Below are 18603 nucleotides of genomic sequence, written 5' to 3' on the forward strand. Positions count from 1 at the left end.
TTATTTTTTCCATAGGCATAGGCATTGTTTCACTACTAATTTAACAAGGAGGGTGGACTTTTGACTAATCCCCCTTTTATTTATTTATACACACATATTTATATACATACCCATTTTTTTACATTTAGATACATTTTATTTAACAATAACCTTAATTCTTTATGTTCGGACTCAATGCCATCTTTCCTTGAGGCGGTAACATTCCCTCAGCACTGGTGCATTGTAGGAAAGGATAATAGCAGGGCTAGGGACAATGGGAAAGATCGGGACAGCAGCCGTATTAACAGCACTATAAAATGGGGGTGTTACACTTATTGATCATAGGAATAATGACTTCTTGCTGAATGCAGATTGGATTTTTCCTTGGTCTGTTTTGATAGAGGATACTGCTGCACCTTGGGAAGGGGTCTTGCTGGGTTTTGGTGAATCTTAATGGGTTGGGCAGACCTAATGCACCCAACCTCGTTGGCATAATAGGCTCACAAAGCCCACAGGAAGGGAGAGACCCATCAGCAGTTCCTCTTGCAGCGAGGAAGGCCTGGGGTTGGTTTTCTCCTAGAAACTGCCAGGACCTTATTGTGGAGTGGGATCAGGTATGTCCAGATACACACCACCTGGGATACAGCAAATTATACAATTTCATTTACACAGCAAGTCTTTTCCCAAAAGGTTAACCGGTGAACAAGGGCTGAAGAGGAAAACATGATAGTTAGAGGACCGACAGAAATGGTCAGAGGTGAAGAGATGGATTCGGGCACAAGAACGTTGCCCACCCTTGCCACTTGTGGAGTGGCCAGGGAGGTAGGGACATTCCCTTTTCCAGTGGCGTTTGCAATAATGACACACGCTCACTGGGACCCTGGGAAAGTGGATGGTGGGGACCTTGGTTTGGCCTTTCCCCTCTCCCCTGCAATGGGCAGCTATTGCTGGGTTCCTGCATATCCTGGAGCTAGAGGGTCATTAACTTAGTTTCAGTGTGGAGGTGATAGTGTTGGGTTTTATTTAAATTCTTGTTTTTACTTTGTTTAGAGATGCTAATTTTGGCCCAATTTGCTTTCTTTGGGCAGACTCCAAGAACTGCTTTCCACAACCTGTTTCTAATCCTATTTATTGTGTCCTGGTCGTGGCCTGGGTCCTCCATGGGCTGCCTGATAAAGGCAATTTAATATTTTCCTGAACAGGACTCCCTCGAGGAGTTGGTTTAAATCTGCCCAGGTAGGGTTTTATCAGTGCATGACAGTTTTTAAATCTTGGAATTTAACAGGGTCTTCTTTTATTTTCGGAATTTTTTTTTAATGAAATTATACAATTCTGTGGAAGACCAAGGTGCATGCACAGACACCAAGGTCTCCTGACCCGAAGTGCCAATGCCTGAGAGTTGGCGCAAGGGGAACCATTTCCTCAATACGAGGAGACACTGTCTGAGGGGTACATGTAAGGGTTTTTGATACTTAGGATGGTTTATATTTCTTGTCCTTGGGACCTGTGGGGGCTAGGCAGCAGTTCCCTGCCCAGTTCTGTCTGGGCAGAACTGCAGGCTAGGATTATCACTAGTGCACCAGTTGCACTTGTTTAAAAATTTACAGGTTGAGGGACCATAATTTGAGTACATGTACGTGGCAGGAGTACCCTTCTCTGGCATGGGAATCTGCTTAGATTCCTGTGCCCCCATTATGGATACCCGATGGACAACCACAACCCAATTGACAGGCACCCACAAAGGGTTAAACACAAAACACTTAACACACTGGCTAGCACAGTGGACAAAACATACAACATTTACCGTGTGCCCTTTCACCTCCTGTCACCATCAGATGAGGGTAACCCTTAATCTAGCATACCAGCATTCACACCAGAAGGGTTGGACATAAAGGTGCGGTCCCCGCACACCCCCTTTCGGCAAAGAGCACCGGCCCGTCTTCAAGAGAACGATGCTGTGTACCGTATTGCCTCTGGGGCTGGGCGGTTTCCTGGGGCTCCCCCTCTCTCTGAGTGGGGGAGGGAGCCTAGGGCTCCAGGCGGGAAACGAGGGAAGAGGACCCTGCGACCCTCAATCATTAGTCACAAATGCCAGCACACAACTACTGGCCTTTAGCCCCAATTACTGGCGATTAGTTTTAGGGCCCCTCCACCACTGGCCGGTGGGAGCTTTGGCCAACCTTAACCTTAGGGCCACTCCAGGGCCTTTCCCCGGGGTCCATAGTAGCCCTTTCTCCTTGGGGGGATTCCTGCCCCGAACCTATGACAGACACAAAACAACCTTCATAACACACTGGCACACAGAACAGAGGTCTATTCACGACCTATCTAGCTACCCAGTGGCTCTTTCTGGGGAACCAAAACCAGAATTAGACAAAACAGAAGGGTGTCAGGTGTGTCTGTCAGCAAAAGGTTCATATCCAGAGTGCAACTCACCCAACTCTGAGCCTACGGGCAAATCCTCCACCAGAAACCCACGATAGAGATTTCAAAAGGTCTCTTTACCTTTCAGGTGGACCCTGGGTCTGGTGGGAGATTGCCCGCAGTCCTCCGTTCTGGGAGAGTCTTCTGGGGATCCCAGACAAGCCCCCAAATTGTTGTGGAAAATTGACCACATGGTTGATTTTGGATCAGACAGCCTGAGACTTCTTTATTGATCAATCAAACATGCATGCATGGGGGAGTCAGCCAAGGCAGCCGAACCCACCGGACAGATAAAATGCGAGAGATTATATAGGATAAAACCACAAAAATTACATATACTTCTTTAAAGTTTTATATCCATATAAGGAATAAAGCAAAGCAAGCCTTTTCTGTTTTTCCTTACATTTGCCCTTCGCGGTTTCTTGCTCTGTTGCCTGGCATCTATTAATCATAGTCTGTTACAAAGGTTAATTCTACTTTTATAATTTCTACAGTTAGTTCTGCTTTTATGATTTCTGTCTACCCTTCTCCTTTTACCTGCACCCCCCTTCCTCCAGGCCACACATACAGTTCACCTGACCATACATACAGTTCACTTGACCAAAGTTTAGGCCTTAGGCTATTTTCCTCCACAGTGTTTACCTGCCAGTTATGCTAAACATTCGTATGCTTCCTCATGCTTCTACCACCATTTCAGAGGACATGCTTCCATCCTGATGATGCTCATTAAAAAAATAATGCGTTAATTAAATTTCTGACTGAACTCCTTGGGGGAGAATTGTATATCTCCGGCTCTATTTTACCCGCATTCTGCCATATATTTCATGTTATAGCAGTCTTGGATGATGACCCACCACATGTTCATTTTAAGAACACTTTCACTGCAGATTTGACAGAATGCAAAGAAGATACCAATGTGAGAATTTTAAAGATAGCAATATCACTTGATTGACCCAAGGTTTAAGCATCTGAAGTGCCTTCCAAAATCTGAGAGGGAGGAAGCGTGGAGCATGCTTTCAAAAGTCTTAAAAGAGCAACACTCTGATGCAGAAACTACAGAACCCAAGCCACCAAAAAAGAAAGCCAACCTTTCTGCTGGTGGCATCTGACTCAGATAATGAAAATGAATGTGTCAGTCCACACTGCTTTGGATGGTTATTGAGCAGAACCTGTTATCAGCATGGATACATGTCCTCTGTAATGGTGATTGAAGCATGAAGGGACATATAAATCTTTAGTGCATCTGGCACATAAATATCTTGCATTGCCCGTTACAACAGTGCCATGTGAATGCCTGTTCTCACTTTCAGGTGATACTATAAACAAGAATCGGGAAGCATTATCTCCTGCAAATGTAAACAAACTTGTTTGTCTGAGCAATTGGCTGAGTAAGAAATAGGACAGAGTGGACTTGTAGGCTCTAAAGTTTTAATTGAAAAATACTATTTCTTTTTGTTTTTTACAGTGCAAATATTTGTAATAAAAATAAATATAAAATGAGCACTCTACACTTTGTATTCTGTGTGGTAACTGAAATCAGTATATTTGAAAATGTAGAAAATATCCAAAACTATTTAAATAAATGGTATTCTATTACAGTTTAACAGTGCGATTCCTTATGATTAATTGTTTAATCAATTGACAGCCCTAATTAATACATAATCTATAGATCAGCTACAATGTGTGCATTAACCAAGTTTACACTGTTAGATTTCCTTTACATTCATAAATTCCAAGGCTAGAAGGGACTACTGTGATAATCTAGTCTGACCTCCTATGTAACGCAGGCCATAAACTTCCTCAAAATAATTCCTAGAGCAGACCTCTTAGGAAAATATCCAATCTTGATTTAAAAATTGCCAGTGATGGAGAATGCACCCTTGGTAAACTCTTGCAATGGCAAATTACTCATTGTTAAAAATGTATGCCTTATTTCTGGCCTGAATTTATCTAGCTTCAATATCCAGCCATTGGATCATTTTATCCTTTTCTCTGGTAGGCTGACGAGCCAATTGTCAACTATTTGTTCCCCATGTAGGTACCCATACGCTGTAAGGTACAGGGGTGTATATGTGTGTGTGTGAATGCTGAAAAACAAGTATAAATGTGTGTGCCTTATCTATAAAACTAGCTTGAGTATATGCTTATAGCAGTTTATCTATACAAGATGGCTTGGATGTATGCTTAATTGTTTTGGAAAAGAGGAGGGATGGGTGGATGTTGGTATTGTGTGTTGAAGGGAATTAGCAGCATCCTTATCTCAAAACTAATCAATGGTTTTAAGTAAAATAGTTCAAATTAAATCGTCATTTTGCCTACAGTTGGGTGTATTAACCAATTTTACGTTGTTAGATTTCTTTTAAGTTAGACTGTGTATACATGCATGTTTGGTATAAAATAGTGCTGAGAAACAAGTATGAACATGTGCATGTGTGTGGGTGACTTATCTATATAACATTATAGACCTATTTTGAATGTATCCTTACAATGGTTTATTTATAAAATGGTCTGATAGTTCACAAGTTGGCTTGAATGTATCCTAAATTGCTTTGGGAATAGAGCACAGTGGGATGCAGAGGCGTGAATGGTGCTGTGTATGTTTGTGTGCTGTATGTTTTGCTGAAATCTTTTAGGTTTATCTGTCCTTCAAAAACGTTACTAAAATTAAGAGCCTCTAATACAATTTACGCCAATAGGTGCCAATTTCCAATAAATACAAAAGGCTGTGAAGAACTACATTACTTTAAGTAGGAATAAGTGAAATTGTTCTAAAGATTAGGTACATCTTTCATTGGAGTCTATGTGCCAGTTTTTAAAGACAAATGCTAAAGGAATAAGGTAGAAAAAGGAAATTTTATTCCTGGTGCAAAATTAAAAACAAGACTAATTGCTAAATGTACATAGGTTTTGTAAAAAGTTTGATAAAGAAATCTACATGCATGCTCCTTTTGGAGAGTGGGTCATATTTCTTAACATAAAAGCTAAAACACAAGGGAAAGAAGGGGTTAAGGTGGCAGCATGTGCCAGCATTCTTATCTCTGATCTTTCAACAGTTAGACGACCTTTCAGATTTGTAATAAATCACAGAGAATTAAAATAAAAATAAAAGGCCTGCTGCCTTTGCACTCTTAGGGATAATTAGAAAACCACATTTCAAGTTCAACAGGAATTGCTGCAATGAAACCAGGGAAGAATGTGTGGTAATTTTAAGGCTAACATTGGGAAATATTTGGGTGTAGCTCAGTGTTTACAATCCCTTCCCTAAGCACAGAGTCACATCCCCATTAGAGGTGTTGAAACTGGGGATGAGTCAAGAAATTGCCAGACCAGCCTGAGCAAATTACCATAATGAATAGGGGTCAGGGAGTAATTTGTTTTCTGCTTTTCTGGTGTCCATAGAGCACTATATACATAATGATATTTAAAGTATTCTTTCTCTTACGATTGACAATATTACATTATCTTATTTTTTGTTCCGTTCCTTTCTTCTGTCCTCTCCCCTCACAAGCCTGACAATGGTAAACTCCACATATACAAGTCACGTGACTGAGTGAGTATATAATATCAGATGTCTGACTGTTCTTGGTCACATTTGCTCTAGTTTTTGCTTGTCAGAGTTTCCAAACATCCTAAGAAGTTATTTGCCACTATGAGTGCTGGAGGCTTAACCGAGACCAAGCCCGCCACTCCAGAAGTCCAAAAGATTGCTGACCAGGTGAGTTGCAGCCAATGAAAGATGAGAATAGAAACTAGTTGATTAGAAACATGTAGTATGTGGCATGGAAAAATTGCTTAAGAAGTGACTGCATTGACTCCGGTCTAGGAAATTCTTAGATTTGTATCTGCCAAGGCCAGAAGGGACCATCTAGTTTCACATCCTGTATAGCACAGGCATAGAACTTTTTAATCTTTTAATTCATTTAATGTGACCATGTTAATTTTGTATGGTTCTAGTTTTTTAATTAAAATATCATGCGATATCAAGTAAAGTGTAGTACAGAAGTCTAGGTCGATTACATCAATGCTATTACCTTTATCAACCAAATTTATAATCTCATCAAAAAAAGATATCAAGTCAGTATGGCAGGATCTATTTTCCACAAAGCCTCATTGATTGGCATTATGTATATTATCCTCCTTTAATTCTTTATTAATCGAGTCCCATATCAGCTGCTCCAATATCTTGCCCAAGATTGATGTCAGACTGGCAGGCCTATAATTGCTGGATTATCCTATTTATCTTTTTTAAATATTGGCACAACATTACTTTTCTTCCAGTCTTCTGACTCTCTGCTTTCCAGTCTTCTAGGAGCTCTAGAGACATTCAGAGACATCTGTGGCACAGCTAGAAATATAGGAAAGAAAGAAAGCTCTAATGGTCAGTACTGACATCTGAAGCAGAGTCTACACAGCCTAATTAACTACCAGAGCAGGTCCACTGATAGTAGCAGTGGTAGAAGCACCTGTGCAGACAGGGTTTTAGGTGTGTTTATAAGTGTGCCATTGCACTCTGATCTGTACAGAACTGGCTGACAGGGCAGTAAAAATATCAGTGTTCTGCCTACACTGGTACTTGGGCTAGTGGAGCTGCACTGGCAGTGAATTGGAGGTCCCGTTTCCTAACGCAGAGCAGGCCAGGGAGTCAGGCTTTTGTTCCTGGTGCCAGGGCTGGTTCTAGGGTCCCATTACTGGGGGGCAGAGGGGATGAATGGGTATTTCAGGGGTCCTATAAACAAATAACCTTCTAGGAGTCCAGGGGCTAGTTGGATTCCTGGAAAATCTTGGATTTTAAGAAAGTAGAAAGTAACTACTTTGTCAGTATTTTTCTATAATTTATAACTTTGGCTTTTCTGAAAATGATTTAGGGCCCCTTGAAGGTTATTTGGGCTGGAGGGAGGGGGTGAGGGGGAAATGTCCTGGGCCTGCCTGGCTCTGCTATGGACTCGCTGTGTGACCCTGGTCAAATCACTTCACCCCTTGGTGCTTCAACTTCCTCAGCTGTAAAATGGAGGGAGGGAGCAGGGGATAACACTTCCCTTCCTGACATGGGGACTGTTTAATTCATACTTGTAAGGCACATTGAGATTCTTCCTCGAAAGGCACTATAGACCTACACAATGTTACTGCTGTTGTGTGTATGCTCACTGTAGAAACGTAACAGATGGTCTCTGTCCAAAAAATCTGAGAATCCAAGTTTAAATGTGCCCTCAACATGTGTCAGAAATGAGGCCACAATTCTTAGTTTTCAGGGGACACAAATATGGTGCAAAAGGTGAATCTTCAAATCAGATTCTGCTTTCATTCACACAGGGGTCAATTGAGGTTTTAAATATACTCTCCTGTTAAGTGAGAGCAGAATCTAGCCTCTGGAGGGCAGATATGTACGATACCTGAACTACTTTCAGGAAAGTGTCATGTACTTAGAATGATTTAAAGCAACAATTCTCAACCAGGGGTCTGGGACCCCCTGGGGGGCTGCCTAAATAAACCAGAGAGTAGGACCTGCATTAGATTTGCTGGGGCCCAGGGCAGAAAGCCAAAACCCAAGCCCTACCACCCGGGGCTGAAGTCAAAGCCAGAGCATCTTAGCTTTGCAGGGCCCCTGTGGTCTGGGGTCCCAGGCAATTGCCCTGCTTGCCACCTCCTACCGCCAGCCCTGGCTCTTAATCTACTGGATATACAGAAAAACACTTGTGGCACCTGTTGGCAGGGCCGGCTTTAGGAAGTGCGGGGCCCATTTCAAACATTTTCAGCGGGGCACCAGCAGGGATGACTGAAAAAAAAAAGACGTGTAAAAAAAGCCTTTCATTTCTTAGCAACTGGTTCCCTATAAAAAGTTCTGATTTAAGGGATGTGTCACAGTATGTATTTTTTGTACCAAAAGGGTTACCATACATCCGTATTTTTAAAAATTCCTCCTGTATGGCGATTTAAGAACCAAAAAGCTGGACATGTATGGGAAAATATAGATTTATTTAACCCTACCTAAAGTTCTTTTTTAAAAAGACGGGCCTGAACTAGAAATGAGCTCCATTTCACATGTGTGGGTCCCCACCATTCCCTGGGGATGTGCTAGGGGGACCAGATGTCCCGATTTTATAGGGACAGTCCCGATTTTGGGTCTTTTTCTTATATAGGATCCTATTACGCCCCACCCCCATTCCAATTTTTCACACTTGCTGTCTGGTCACCCTAGGGTGTGCACATGTGTGGATCATAGCTGCTCCCTGCCCCTCTCGTTGAAGCAGATGTGCAGAGTTACTGCCGTGGGAACAGTGGACATGGGACTGGCTGGAGGCAGGTCAGGGGCTGACTGGAGGTAGGGGCTGGCTGGAGGCAGGACAAGGAGTGCGGGGCTGGCTGGGGACAGGGGGACACGGGGTGGGGTGGGCTGGAGACAGAGAAGTGTGGGACTGGCTGGCTTCAGGCAGGGGGGTGCGGCAGGAGTTGGCTGGAGACAGGGCAGGGGGTGCGGGGCTGGTGTGGGCAGGATGGGGGGGGCGGGGCTGTGTGCGGACAAGGCAGAGGGTGCAGAGCTGGCTGCAGGCAGGGACTAGTGCAAGCAGGGCATGGGGTGTGGGGCTGGTGTGGGCAGGGGGTGCAGGTACAGGGGGTACAGCCCACCCTGTAGGGTAAGTGCCCCTTCCTCCTCCTCCCTCCCCCACCAGAGTAGCAGTAGCAGCAGCAGCAGCCTGGGGCTCGGGGGCTATTTAAAGGGCCTGGGGCTCCCCTGCTTCCACTGCCCTGGCCCTTTAAATAGCCACGGGAACCCTGGGGAAGCGGCAGAGTTCCAGCAGCTATTTAAAGGGCTGGGGTGGTAGAATCAAGCGCAGCCCCAGACTTTTTAAATAGCCCCCAGAGCCCAGCAGCCCTACCCCAGGGCTCCAGCAGTGGGGCTCTGGTGGCACTTTAAAGGGCCTGGGGATCCAGCCTCTGCTGGGAACCCCAGGCCCTTTAAATTGTCCCCTGGGGAAGCCAGGCCACCCTGGTACAGCGCACCAGCAGGGCTTGGGTGTGGGGCCCGATTTGGGAGAATTGGTTGAATTGGTCTAAAGCCGGCCCTGCCTGTGGGCTGTGGAATTTTTATAGCATGGAGGGGGTGGGGCCTCAGAAAGGAAAAGGTTGAGAACCCCTCATTTAAAGCACTCACCTGTTCAGTGATCTTTAAAAAATGTAAATGAAATTATTCATTGCTCTTTATTTTCTAAAAGGTGAAACTTCTGTCTTGAGCTTAGATCTGTGTGTGCCTTGGAAAGGTAGATTTTGAATAGTATCTGGCATTTGAGAGTCAACTGGGAACTCCACGGTATTTTTGAGCAATGAAGAGCATCTGACTACCAGACTGCTGACTAAAAGACTCGTGGTGGCTCTCACCCCGCCCGTCATGCACCTCTTTGTGGAAGGGAAAGTGGCTGCCAGCAGAAAAATGTCATTGTTGATTGGCTTAAATACATGAATTGCCTTTATTGACTACATGCTTTTAAAGAAATGGTCAAAATTCCCAGTTAGCTAATGAATGAAGCACAATGGATTAGTGGTTGGTGCAGTGGGACTGGTAGTCATGAGACAGATGTGATTCCTGTGTCAGCCACAGACTCATTGTGTGGCCTGACTTTGGGTAAGTCACTTCAGGCCTTTCTGCCTCAGTTTCCCCACCTATAATGCTGTCATTACATTGGATTTCATTGTAGTATCCAAATGCTCCTAAAAGAGGCTCCAAAGCAGACAATTAAAATCACAGCAATTGGAAATGATACTTTGCCAAAAGCTCCTCTGAGAGGAAAGGATTATATCCCTGATTTCCTCAGCAGGTACAAGGCACTTTTCATCTGGCAATCTGAAAGCACGAATCCCAAGCAGAGATGGGCACCTCTCTCTGGCCTGTCAGTCAGGTGCCTAAGTACCTTTGTAGATCTTGGCCCTATGCCCTGCCCATCTTCTCTCTATTTTACTTCCAGCTAGCTTAGATGACTCCCCACTCTGCCTGCTGGCTTCTGGGAATCCCTTTCTTAGGCAATTAAGTGTCTCCATACAATACAGGGGGACCTGGGTGCCTAACTCAGGGCTAAGAATTCCACTAGTCAGCAGGGTGCCTAAGATCCCTGGTGAAATCTAGCCCCAGTCCTATCAATTTGGGGGAGGTTTTCTTGTAGCATTTTTGATCCCTGAGCATTACCTTCATTTCTGCCCTAATCCTAGCTGAGTCCAGAAACAACAACCAACAATACATTTGATCAGGAATATATTACTTATTAAATCTCCTTGTCCTACATCTGTTAGCATGAGCCGAGGGCTTCAAACTGTCCATTGGGGGACTAGGAAGTTGGCTGCTTGACCTCCCTCAAAGGGATGGGCCCTCTCAGTAAATAACTGATGGGTAAATAGTGCTTGGAGGCTGGGAAGGTCATGAATGGCAGGGGTGAGGGATGACCATTTTTGGCTGAGACAAGGACAGCTGGCACTGAGGGAACACTTAATTCATCACTTCCAAAGAAGTGGAAAGCCTGGGAGTAGTGCGGTGAATCTCCTGAGAGCAGCAGAAAGGAAAGGTTCCATGGGAACTGGGAGAGTAATTAGTCAAGAGTGGGTGTATTGGGATTGTGGGAGGAGAGTAGTGTTTGCAGCATTTGGGGTGAGAGTGGAAGCATGTGAAGCACTGGAACAGCTGCTCCAGAGTTGACACTCAAGCAGAAGATGCTGCATCAGTGTGGAAGAGCAATGCAGAGGGGGCCCCAATGAGTCATACCACAGAACTGAACTCTGACCAATTACCTCTACTGCATGAATGGATTAAGATAGTGAGGCCTGAGGACCCCAGCCTTCTTTTGAACTGTCCCACCAAGGTTAAACTGAGAACTACTCTGAGCTCTTTAAGAGCCTAGGGTATTTGTCCTTTTCTGGCAGCCTTAGTAAATTAGTATTTCATTTGCATTGTGTGTCAGAGCTTTTGGAACCCACAAGCTCTTGCAGTCCATGTGCCTCACAGCAGAAGTTTCTTTAATGCTTTCCTCTGAGACACAGTACATCTGTACCTGAGAAGGGCTGATGTACCATAGCACTCCAATGACCCCATCAGGTGAATGTGATCACAATAGTCTTAGGGAAATTTTTAAAAAGTCACTTGACTGTGACAGATATGACACTAACCTGCAATATCCTGGACAAACCATATTGAATTAGTATTATAGGGGTTCATTGAATTAAAAATGCAGAAAATGATTGAGGGATTGTACATAGTTCCATGGGGGAGGGGAAAAGGGCCATCCCACAACATTTTAGCACATGAGGCAGGGAGCTCAAATGACTCTCCTATGCCCCCTTGCTTGAGCCAAAATTTTGAAAGGTCTCCATTCTGCCTTCTTCCTGTTCTCCTCCTCTGATGGTACTGCTCTGCCACCTACCTCAGTAAAGGAGAACTAACAATTTAAAATGCCAGGACCCAGTCTTTCATGAAGCATCTCTGCTCAGCAAGGTGCCTCCTTAGTCAGTGTATACAGAGTATCTGTCTCCACCCGCTGATATACCAAATTAGACTTTTGTCTTTATTCACCAAACAAGGTGATCCACTCCATGTCTTATTCCTTTTCACATTCAAGTGTTTTTGATGTTAGTTTGTCTTCAATGGTTTTTCCATTGCTTTTCTGGGTTGGTGCCAAGGCAGCCAATGCGTAGTGCAATGCAGAATCGGCTAGCCCAGGATGGGCAACAACTCCCCCCTGCTTGAATTGTCCATCACCGAGACATATTATTCCCTAGTCACACACACTTTCCTTCCAAGACCATACAGGCATGATTTTGAATAGTTACATTATTCCTTAAATATCACCCATACACCCATCTCACACTGATTATGGGTACTGACAAGTTACAAGTTTTCAGCAGAGACCTCACATGCTGCCCATCATGGGTGCATACCATGAAAGCAGTGTGTTAGGTGTAGTGAGTTTGTCAGGTCTAGATAGGAGTTATTTGTAGAGAACAGTGAACCTTTTGCCAGTTGGCACCAATGGGCCCCTGTACCACAGTGACCAAGTGTCACGTGATGGCAAACTGGAGGTGGTGCCTCCTTTAAGAGGGAGCTAGGCCAGACAGACTCTGAGGTCAGTGGATGGACAGGGGTTTTGGGGGAGATGTTTGCAGAGAGCAGGAGCTTCAGGTGAGAGGTATTTCAGGAAAAGCCAAGCAGCAATCCTAGTTTTCACAGGGCTGTGAAGCCTGGGTGCAAGGAACTGTGGAGCCTAGGTGTAGAGCAGGGCTGGCTCTAGCCATTTCGATGCCCCAGGCAGGGCAGCACGCCATGGGGGGTGCTCTGCTGCTCGCAGGTCCTGCAGCTCCGGCAGACCTCCCAGCAACCAGCAGAGCGCCCCCCGTGGCATGCAGCCCCAAGCACGTGCTTGGCACGCTGGGGTCTGGAGCTGGCCCTGGTGTAGAGGTTCGGACTCACCCCTGCAGCACCTCCTGCTTGTGACGGTTGGGAGTTAGCTCGTTGCAGCTCTGGAGCACCCTCTACAGGCTGGTGAGCCACCTGTCCTCTGGCCCCATGTCCCTCCCTGAACTCCAGTGCCCTTTTACCTGGGGTGCTGCCCCTCACAGTAATTCTCAGTCTTAAGGTCTCCCCTCCCTGAGGAACCCCCACCCACTATCCCCACCTCACCTCAGTGTATGGCTACTGCCAGTCATCATCTAGCCCCCCGCACCCTCGGGCAGACAGCAGTAGCCACCTACTCATCACTGGCAAGGAGGGTTTGGACCTGCTGCCTTGGCCTACCCCTGGGCTGCCCTCTACAACCCCCAGTACCTGTTGGCCTTATACTAGGCCACATCCTGGGGCTTTCCAGGCTGGAGCTCCCCAGCTCCTCTGCCTCTCCCCAGCCCTGCTCCACTCAGGTACCCTGTCTCCAGCTCCCTGCAATGAGACCCTTCTCCCTCTACAAACAGAGAGGCTTGGGCTCCTGGCTCACAGCCTCTTTATACAGGCCAGCTGTGGCCTGACTGGGGCATGGCCCAGCTGCAGCCACTGCAGACCAGCTTAGTAGCTCCCAGCCACAACCTTCCCCCAGGGCTGGTTTAAGCCCTTTAGGGCAGGAGCAAGGGACTTCCCCACTACAGGGAGTGCTCTGTGTCCTCGGGCTGCCCTGCTGGTTGGAGTGCTGTTCCTCTTCTTTGGGTGTCTTGCTGGCTGGAGCTTCTTCTCCTTTCCTGAGCTGCTGCTGGCTGGAGTGCTCCTTCCCTAGACTACTGCCACTGAGCAAAGAGGGGGCTTGCTGGCCAGCCTTTGCTCCCCCACCTATGGAGGGAGAACCAGGACCCCACCACCACTGCTACCACCTCTGAGGGTCCTTCCTGCCTGGCCACCAGGGTTGCTGTTGGAGCTGTGTTTGTCCTGGGGAGCTGCTGGAGCCTAGAGGAGGAAGAGGACTGAGAAGACTACCGGCTGCTGGGGGAGCACACAGGACTCTGAAGACCACTGTGGAGGGGGCCATCAAGGACTGAGTAACTCTCTACCTGTGCTCTAGTGCTGGGGGTTTAGACTGTGTTTGTGGGGACATGGGGTATGGCATGGAGCCTACCCCCTGGTCCAACTGTGTCCCCCCTCGCCACTGCTGCCCCCTCCACCACCCCCACAGGCCTCTTATCATCTGCCTCAATTCCTGCCTCTGGGACTCAGCTGCTCACCTGGTCTGCCACGCCCTATTGCCACTGTTTGGGCCTGCAGCAGCAGCCAGCCAAACATTTGACTTTGCACAAGTGCTTTTGAGTGCACGCACTCCCCCTCCCCTGGACTGACCCCTTCCCCTCTGCAACAGGCCCCCTAGCTTTGCCCCTTGTTGCCTGCCCTATTTGCCCCTCATAGCCTCCCGCCGCCCAGCTTCAATCTGTTTGCCCTGCCTGTCTGCCTTTGTAGCTTGGTTTGTCCCGCCCCAGCCCTGAAGCTAGCCCCTTGGTCCCTCTGCCCTACTCCTAGCATGGTTGCTCCCCTCCCTCTATGATCCTCTCACCTTGATTAGTCCCTCCCCTTGTGCGCCCATGCCCACTTCGGTGCGCTCGTGCCCCTGCCCTGTTTGAGTTTGTCCCATTGCACTGCACCCTCCATTGCTGTTGTTCCCCTCCCCTCCTCTAGTGCAGCTAGAGGAGCCGAGTTCTATCCTGTGTCGGTGACTGACCTCCCCCAAAGTCCTCGATAGTCCTGTTATCTGTCCCCTCTCCCCCATTTTGGGACCCTCCTCCCCTGCCTGCAGCCTAGCGGGGAGGAGTGGTTGACCTGCTTCACCTCCTCCCTTTCTTTCTCCGGTGTCTCCCCTTCCTCCCCACTCACCATGGTGGGAGATGCGGCAGGTGGGACCCCTGGGACAGCCCCTGTCCCCCTTCCCCCGCCTGCTCTCCCGAAACTCCCTAGTCTGCACCTCAACTGCTGCTGCCGGACCACCCGCCGCTGCTCCCGCTGGGATGCCCTCTGCTGCTGCCATGTCCCTTGCCCCCTCCGATTCTGGGGGAGCCCCCCCAGCTGGCAGGAAGGGCCAGGGCAAGAAGAAAGGAAAGGGCCCTGCTAGGAAGACTAAGCCATCCATGGCAGGGGATGCCACCGCTGCTGCGGTGCTGCTCCCCACCTGTTCCCTCCACCAGTCCTGCGAGTGCCCCTCCCCTGGCCCCTAGGGCATACGCCCCAGTGGCCGGCCTGCCTGCCCACCGCTATGTCATCTCCTCCGACTGCCGCCTCTGCTACCACCTACAGCGGCCAGAGCCCCTTCCCCACCTTAACCAGGAAGCATAGCATCTGTTGCCTCCTGGTGCCTGCCTCGCCCCACGTGGAGACCTACGTGCAGGCATTGGTGAGGGTGGTGGGGCCGACGGCCATCATAGCTGCCTCCAAGATGTATGACAAGGTTGTCTTCTTCCTTGCCTCGGAGGCCGCCACCCAGGAGGCCGTGGAGAAGGGCCTGGCAGTGGGGAGCATGTTCGTCCCCCTGGAGCCGCTGGAGGATCTGGGTGTCCATGTGGTCCTGACCTCCATCCCTCCCTTCCTTCTTAATGCTGCCCCGTTACCTGCTCTCTCTACCCTAGGGAAGCCCCTTCCTGTTGTGAGCCCTCTCCCGTTGGGCTGCAAAGACCCCGCTCTCTGTCACGTTCTCTCGTTCCGCCGGCAGGTGCAGCTTCAACTGCCACTGGCTGCGCATGGCGAGGAGGCACTCGAGGGGTCTTTCCTGCTCCCCTATCAGGAGGCCCATTACTGGGTACATTACTCTATGGAGGAGGCCCAGTTTTACCTCTTCCAGGCGACGAGGCATGTTCGGAGGGACTGCCCCTTGGCCCAGCATGGAGGAGTGCCCGGGACCCCTGAGCACTGGCGGGGTGTCTGCCCTGTCATCGCCGGCACCCCTAGCCCCCGGTGCCCAAAGCCACCCCTCCTCCCTCCTAGCCCATCACTGCTCCCGCTCGGGCCTCAGGGGTACCTCCTCCAGTGTGTCCAGACGAGCGGGAGAGCCCTGCCTCTGCTGCCTGCACTCTGGCAGGGCCTGTGGAGGAGGGTGCGGCAGGGGTACTGCTGGGCGTGGGAGAGGGCTCTCCCCAAGGGGAATCTTCCCTCCCTCTTGTTGTTCCATCAGTACCTCTACAAGTCCTCGAACCGTCATCCCTGCCCCCCGACATAACCCCTGTCGACCAGCCCGCAGGCAATGCCATGGAGGGCTGGACCCGAGTACAGGGTAAGCGGGGCAAGCGGAAGGCTCGAGCTCCGCTCCTACCACCTAATGCGGAAGCCTCCCGTAAGACCAGAAAGGGGGCTGCGGACACTGAGCCTTCCACCTTGCCCACAGGGCCGGTCTCTCTGCCAGTGCCGGCTAGGGAAGACGTGGCACCCCGGATGAGGCCCCTCCTGTTCCCTTGCCACCTGCGTCCCCTGCAACACCTAAGGTGAGCGTCACCTCAAGCGTGAGTGGAGAGGACCTCGGGGTAGTGGGAGGTGAGCTTCCTTCCGTCTTCTAGGAGATCGAAGCCCTGGGTCTGACCCTGGTTGCCCAGGAGAAGGACAACCCTCTGCCAGCAGGCCTCGATCTGGCCGACCTCACCCCATCCTCCCCCTTCCCCATGTTCCATCGTCCCAAATGCTGCGTCCGCTCCCGCCTCCGAGGGTCCCCTGGACTCTTTGACCTTCCCGGCCTCGGGTGGCACCCTGCTGATGGCCGCCGAGCCTGTTGAGGCGATGGCCAGTGCCTCGTGTCTGGGACCCGAGCTACCAGGGGTAGCCCTCGTTGTTGTGGGGCAACCGAGTTCCTTCCCGAGCGGGGGCCCCACTGAAGGTTCTACATCTCCTGATGCCGCGGCTGTCACACCTGCCATTGAGCCTGGGCCCGGTGACACTGGGGACCCCCTCCCTACTCCTCAAACCACCGAGCCTGGCCAAGAGGAGCCGCGTCCTGACAGTCAGGATCCTGTGTCCCAGGATCCCGCCTCTGTCCCTCTCCCTGACCCTGCTCCTGACCCCAGCTCTGCCTTTAGTTCTGACCCTGTCCCTACCTCCTCCACTTCCTGTGATGTTTTTGCCGCCCCTGGGGCCGTCTCTTTCTCTTTCCCTGAGGATGACCCCCAGGGAGTGGCCTTTGTGTTTCCCAGTTCCGACCCACTAGGGGCTGCACTCTGCCCTCCACTGCTCCCCATTGAGCTGGGGTCTGAGGCGGACCATGTGGCGCCGGCCCACTGGGCGCCACGTCGCGGGTCCGCCCCTTGCCTGCCCGTCTCAGTAGGCCACGGGGCTGTGCTAGAGGCCTCACTGGTGAATCACCGGAGGCCAGTGACCCCACCCCCCCATACGCTGCGAGAGGAGCTGCGGGAGTTTCTAGAAGACGTCCGGGGCTCCCGCAACAAGGTACCGCTTGCTCTCCAGCGATGGGGGGATTTTCACCAGATCCTCCAGGCTGCGAGGGCCCTCATGGGGGGGGGCAAAAGGACCAGGAAGCAGGGTGCCATGGCTTACCAGCAGGTCTGCAGCTTCCGTGACTCCTTGGTCACCTTCGGGGTGGGTCATGGTTTGCTGCACGGCCCAAGGGGGTCCGTGAGCATCCCTGCCAGTGAGGATCCCCCCCTACCCTCCTCATGGCATTCGTCATCTTTGCCACATTGAACACCTGGGGCTGTAGGGTGAGTCTCCGCAGGAACCAGGTGCTCTCCTTCTTTCGGGAAGGGGGTACTCTGTGGTTTTCCTGCAGGAGACCCATATGGATCCAGCCGCCAAAGCCGGCTGGAGTGGGGGGACAGAGTCTACTTTAGCCACCTCACAGCCCATACGGCTGGTGTGGCTACCCTGTTCTCCCCCGACCGACGGCCCGAGATGCTGGGGGTCGCTGAGGCTGTGCCGGGCTGCCTGCTGCACCTCCGGGTCCGCATGGAGGGGCTCGTGGTCAACCTCATGAACGTTTATGCCCCGACATCGGGCTCGAAGCGGCTGCGATTCTATCAGCAGGCGTCTGCCTTCCTCGGCTCCTGGGATCCTCGTGAATGCCTGGTCCTGGGCGGGGACTTTAACACCACCCTCGAGGAGCGGGACTGCTCAGGGACCGAGCAGAGCCTGGCTGCCATGAACATCCTCCAGGAGGTTGTCAACCATCACTCCCTGGTGGATATCTGACGCGACCACCACCTGGCCGATGTCTTCACATTTACCTATGTCCGGGTGGAAGCCCATTGGTTGTGCCACTCCTGGTTGGACCGCATCTATTTGTTGCGCTTCCATCTTTCACGGGCCAAGTCCTCCAGCGTCCAGCTGGCCCCTTTTTTGGATCATCACCTCGTCACTGTGACGGACTGTCTCCGTGCGGAGAGGCTGGGGCCGGCCTATTGGCATTTTAACAACAGCTTGCTGTAGGTTGTGGACTTCATGGCATCCTTCCAGGAGTTCTGGCTGGCCTGGCAAGGGTGGCGGCCTGCCTTTCCCTCGGCGCAGTGCTGGTGCTATATGGGAAAGGTGTGTACCCGGCTATTCTGCTGTGACTATACCCGGGGCGCCAGCCGACGGAGGGAAGCGGCGATAGAGCAGTTGGAACGGGAGGTCTTAGAGCTGGAGAGGCATCTGGCCGCCAGCCCTGAGGATCCATCCCTTTGTGAGCGTGCTGGGAGAAGCGGGAGGAGCTCTGGGACCTCGAGGACCATCGGGCCCGGGGCGCCTTTGTTCGATCCCGCGTCCGCCTCCTTCAGGAGATGGATCGC

The 18603-nt window shown here is 50.2% G+C and overlaps 1 protein-coding gene across 4 annotated transcripts in view; it reads left to right on the forward strand.

Annotated features, from left to right (window-relative positions):
• MIX23 (mitochondrial matrix import factor 23) overlaps positions 1 to 18603 on the forward strand; it is a 68505-nt gene that overhangs the window by 39504 nt on the left and 10398 nt on the right. The window contains exon 1 of one of the 4 annotated variants that reach the window (XR_007769074.1): positions 13903 to 16314. The exons of the other annotated variants lie outside the window; for them this stretch is intronic. The gene's annotated coding sequence lies outside the window, so the exon portion shown is untranslated. Of the gene's footprint in view, positions 1 to 13902; positions 16315 to 18603 lie in introns of those variants that run through there. 4 annotated transcript variants of the gene reach the window in all.

Source organism: Gopherus flavomarginatus, chromosome 1 (genome assembly GCF_025201925.1).
Source record: "Gopherus flavomarginatus isolate rGopFla2 chromosome 1, rGopFla2.mat.asm, whole genome shotgun sequence".
Lineage (NCBI taxonomy): Eukaryota > Metazoa > Chordata > Testudines > Testudinidae > Gopherus > Gopherus flavomarginatus.